Source organism: Brassica napus, unplaced genomic scaffold (genome assembly GCF_020379485.1).
Source record: "Brassica napus cultivar Da-Ae unplaced genomic scaffold, Da-Ae ScsIHWf_671;HRSCAF=980, whole genome shotgun sequence".
Lineage (NCBI taxonomy): Eukaryota > Viridiplantae > Streptophyta > Magnoliopsida > Brassicales > Brassicaceae > Brassica > Brassica napus.
In genome coordinates, this window is record NW_026016728.1 from 78,450 (window position 1) to 83,997 (window position 5,548).

Below are 5,548 nucleotides of genomic sequence, written 5' to 3' on the forward strand. Positions count from 1 at the left end.
ATCTCAAACACTAAATAAAAATTCCAAAAATTATTTATTTTTCAAAAATTAATATTAAATCAATACTCTAAACCTTTAATCCTCAAACCCTATACTCAAACCTTTATTCCAAACTCATACTTTAAATCTAAAATCTAAAAACAAACTTTTCAAACCCTACACTCGAACATTTAAACCTTTAAACTAATTTCATTTACTTATACTCTTTTACTTTAAACCTTTAAACTAATTTCATATTACAGTTTAAAAATTTTGGACTTGGACTAATGGTTATATACGAACCACACGATCTTCTTTTGGATCTAAAGTTAGTGATCCACTAACTGTTTTCTGATTGGTAAATGTAGGGTGACAAAGATCACTACTTTCAGCCTTTGATAAATATTGATCCAACGGCCACAATTAATTAATTAATTTTGCTAATTTATTTCTGCCTCAGATTTTTTGTTCTTTCCTTTCTATTTTGTTCTTCTTCCCTACGCCATCAACATATCTCTTTTTCTTTTCTGTATCTGTGCACATCTTTCTTTCTTATTCTCTAAACCACCACCACCACCGTCTCTTCTTATTCCTCTTGTTCAAATGGCGGTGGACTCCAAAGAAGGAAGGATGAGAAGACAACATGGTCGAGATCTGGAAATCCAAGTGTAGGAGAGCTTTCTCAAGAAGTGTCGCGCAGGTCTTCAATCTACACAGAAACTTTAATATGTTGCTTCTCCATTGCTCATCGATCCAGAAACAGGTAGAAATCAATATAGATCTGAAATCGATTTCTAGGGCTTAGAACTGATTAAATCGTTTTTTTTTATTAGTTGGAGAGCTTGCTGTCTATAGTTGGTGGAGTATGGTCAGTGAATAGAAAATCTTGAAGCTTGAGACAACGGTGCGCGGAGAGGATAGATAAGCCAGAGACGAACTTGACGGTGTTGTAGGGGATGAGCTTGGCAGTGGTGAGCCGAAGACGAGCTCGACGACAGTGAGTGGGAAGAGCCAGGGTGATTCCGTCGTCGTCTCCGACGAAGAGAGACGCGAGGGCTTTGTTGTCACAGCGAATGGTGGTTGACGGCGGAGTTAAGAAGCTTCAAAGCGGCATGGTTTTATTATTAGGTTTAGTTAGCAAATAGGTTTAGGTCTAAGCTTGGTTTAGTTTTGGTTTATTTTTTTATATGTAAACCGTTTTTAGTTTATGAAAAATTCAATTTAAAATATTTAAAATATTTTTTTTATTTTTTTTTTAATTTTTCAATAATGTAATAATAACAATAAAAGCACGCTATTAAAGAATATTTAATTGCATACAAAAAAGTGCTATTATATCGGAAGAAAAGATAGCAGAGCATAAAACCGTTATGTAATGTCTTTTATCTATTATGACGGGCGATGATACAGCGCTTCAAAAACCGCTATAGTATCGTTATATAGCGTTATTCGTCCGCTATTAAAACGCATTTTTCTTGTAGTGTAAGTTCAATCCTAGTGTTATCTGATGCTATTGCCTATGTCTAATCCATCAATAAAAGTCTTGCATCAATTAGAAATTGTCTAAGGTGCTTGCATCATTGGTTCTGATTGAAACTGTTGTGCAGAGCTTTAAATATTACTCATGGATTGAACCTGTTGCTTCATATAGCTAATGCTTTAAGATTGTGCATTCATGTAGTAATGCATTTAAAAAATGAGCCTACATTGCAAATGTACTGATGTAAGCTTGCATTGCATTTAGAGAAATTAAAATCTGCTTGTTAGCATCTAATGTCTTGTAGGATTTAGAAGTATGTCTAAGCTACTTGAATCATTGGCCTTAATAAATCTAGTAAGCATAAGCATGAATTGAGTCACGCTTGTTGCCTTGATTGCATAAAGAATCATCTAGTCTTGTGTTCATTTGGATTGAATCTGTTTCATTCATATAGTTAGTGTGTAACCTAATGCATTCATCTATTGTTGCATTTAAAAAATAAACTGAATTGAAAGCATACATTGAGATCAGTATATTGTTGAAAGCATACATTGTCTTTTCATATTCTTGTCTTGATTGTCTAGCTTGTTTCAAGTATCATATATTATTGTGGCATTGGTGATCAAACAGGATGGATGATCTTGGTTTGATTCCAATGGGATGATCTGATCTTGCATTGAGTTGTGGTGGTGTTAGGTACACAAGGGAAGTGATACATGTAACTCGCCATCAACCAAGAATGTAGAGCCAAAGGTCTTGTGCCATTACATATCATCACTTGGACATGTTAGTCCATAATCTACAGGAAGTGTAGTGTGATTGATTATGCAATGAGAGATGGCCATTGCATAATACCATTGGACATATCTAGTCCTTAGTCTACAGGAAGTGTAGCATGGGTCATTATGCAATGAGAGATGTGTCTTGTGAGACTCTCTATGGTGATTCAAACACCCTAATTCCTGGTTAAGGAAGAGAGAAAACTCACAAGAAGAAAGCTATCATAAAAGATGATAGTTATTAGACCATGGAGATGCATAGGATCATCACAAGCTTAGCTCCTTCTAGTCTTGGTTCTAAGCTTGAGGGGGAGTCTTAATGCATATGATCCATGGTCAGTAACAAGTCTTTGCAAAAGGATTCTACAAGGATCATCAACCGGACCAAGATAGTGGCGTGTCTAGGCAAGAGGCTGTTCAGAGCAGTCTTGGCGAGTGAGGAAGAAGGCTTTCCATCAATGCGGCTTCAATGAGAGGTGATTGAGGAGAAGCTGATGAATCCAAGAATCCATTCTGCCTTTCCAAGAAGTTGGTGATGCCATGAAGATGGTGCATTGGCCGAGTTAGGAAACTCACAAAAAAAAAAACACAAGGGAAGTTCCCTTAGACTTTTAAAACCTTTTCTTTCATCTTATTCATTGCTTGTACTTGAAAAGATACTTAAAATGATTATGATTGAATTGTGAGATTGTGTGCATCAAGTGTGATGCAGGATATTCATTTTCTTGGTTTTGATAGGTATTGATGCACCTTTGGGATAATGTATCAGGTACTGATAGGTACTGATGCTCACTAGTGTTTTGAAGATGATCTGGTCGTGTCCTAGCTTCTCTAAGATGGCTGAGAAGTCAGTTGAGAGGGGGAGACTTCAAACCGGTTCCATGAAGAGGTGAAGCTGAAGTGTGAAGTGTTAAGTGTGCGCAAAGCTGTGAAGAGTTTCTGCACCTGTTAGGCCTTGATCCAGAGCTTCTTGTGTCCAACCACATTGGTTCTAAGGCACAAGAGCTCACTGGCCAATCCCTAGGCTTTGGAGAGCTCTACTCTTTTTCCCTTGCAAGGTTTTGTCCCAATGGGTTTTTCCTTGTAAGGTTTTTAATGAGGGAGACTCTTCAGAGTTCCAAGCTTGGCTTAGGATCTCCTAAAGTCAAGCTTGAGGGGGAGTTTTGAACTGAAGAGAAGATAGAGCTTGTACAATAATAGGGCAAGCTCTAGAAGATGTCAAGAAGAGTTCAATCAAGCTTCAGAAGTGTTCTGAAGTAGTTATCTTGGGAAGTTAAGTCTAGGGAAGACTTAGACTGATCATGTGAAGGCTTTGGAGGAGTTAGAGAGAAGATGGTCCAAGGTGCAATTATAGGGCGGCCTTGTACGGCCTGGTACGGCCAAAGGCGAACCAAAGAAGATGGTGGATCGACCAAAGAAGTGAGAAAGAGTGTTGGGCAAATATAGGGCGAGTGGTACGGACAGGAGGTCCGTACCATCGACCGTACTGCCAATCATCTCGCCCACACATCCGGTTTAAGCAATGTTGAAGAAGTGCAAAGTCTGGGCGTGTTTATCTTGGCTTTGAGGACCGTTGGGAGCTACATGAAACAAAGGAAATATCCCTTAGGATCAGAGTGATCCAAGAGACAGGCTGGAAAGAGAAAAGCACTTTACCTTTCCAGCCACCTTTCCACATGAGTCCATCTTAGCCTTTCATTCAAAATGGATCAATCCCACCTTCCATTCAGTCAAGGCACTACCACAATTTCCAGCTAGCATCAAGACCAGTCTACTCTCATCCTAGCCATCCATTCTATCATTTATTTACAACCTTAGGATGTAGGGTTTATGAGTGTAATGTAAAGGCATATAAAAGCCTTGTATATGTGATTGTAAACACTTAAGTGAGTAAGGGGGTTTCCCTTCTCCTTCTCTAATCTGAAACACTTTCTCTTAGTCTCTCTAGTCTCTCATCCTGAATCTCTATACACGTTCTCAGTCTTGTTACTAATCTCTTAAACACTTAGACACACAAACACTCATTAAACTTCCTTTCTCTCAAATCGCTTCCAAGCTCTCTCTCTTTACCCATTTGGGTTTCATACACACATACAACCTGAGTACTCTTAAATCTCATAAGGGGTGACTAAGGGAGATCTCTATATGCTTGAAGAACTCACTTCTGTTCCTGATTATAGTTGCTCGTTTACTTCTGCTTCTTTGTTGAATAAAAATGTATTGTGGCATGCTAGAGTAGGACACCCTCATGTTAAAGCTTTGAACTTAATGGTACCAGGTGTTGTGTTTGAGAACAAAGATTGTGAAGCTTGTATTTTAGGCAAGCATTGTAGAACTGTGTTTCAAAAGTCTACTACCGTTTATGATAATTGCTTTGATCTAATTCATTCAGATGTGTGGACTGCTCCTTGCTTATCTAGAGATAGTTATAAGTACTTTGTCACATTCATTGATGAAAAATCCAACTACACCTGGTTAACCTTAATTCAGACCAAAGATAGGGTACTTGATGCATTTAGGAACTTTCAAACTTATGTAACTAACCATTATCATGCTAAGATTAAAATTTTGAGATCAGATAATGGAGGAGAGTACACAAGTCATGCATTCAAGCAACACTTATCACAGCATGGGATCCTACATCAAACAAGCTGTCCGTATACTCCACAGCAAAATGGAGTGGCTGAGAGGAAGAATAGGCACCTCATGGAAGTGGCAAGGTCTCTTATGTTTCAGAGTAATGTTCCAAAGAGATTTTGGAGTGATGCGGTTGCCACTGCTTGTTACTTGATCAACAGAACTCTAACCAAGGTTCTGAATGAGAAGGCTCCATTTGAAGTTCTGAACAGGTACAAACCAGCACTTGATTACTTGCGAGTCTTTGGATGCCTATGCTTTGTGCTCAAACCAGGAGAGATGATCAACAAGCTAGACGCAAGAAGTACTAAGGCTGTGTTCATAGGATACTCAGCTACACAGAAAGGATACAATTGCTATGATCCTATAGCAAGGAGAGTACTTGTATCTAGAGATGTGAAGTTCTTGGAAGATAGAGGATACTATGAAGAAAAGAACCAAGAAGACCTGAAGGACTTAACATCAGACAAGGCCACCACCTTGCGGATCATCCTTGAAGGTCTTGGAATCAGTACATCCCAGGATCCAAGGAATCACGCAACTACACCTCCTGAAGTTGGTTCACCATCCCACCTTGATCATGAGGGAGGAGTGGAGCATGAGGAACCCATGCAAGAGGCTAACCAGGATGAAGGAGGAGTAGAGAATGAAGGAGAAGAGAGCATAGGCTCTG

At 38.9% G+C, this 5,548-nt stretch overlaps 1 long non-coding RNA gene across 1 annotated transcript; it reads left to right on the forward strand.

Moving 5' to 3' along the window:
- Positions 1–216: 216 nt before the first annotated feature.
- On the forward strand, positions 217–1,284 carry LOC125604957. The gene is made up of 2 exons (XR_007336552.1): positions 217–742; positions 813–1,284. It is a non-coding gene; the product is annotated as an uncharacterized LOC125604957 (long non-coding RNA).
- Positions 1,285–5,548: the final 4,264 nt, after the last annotated feature.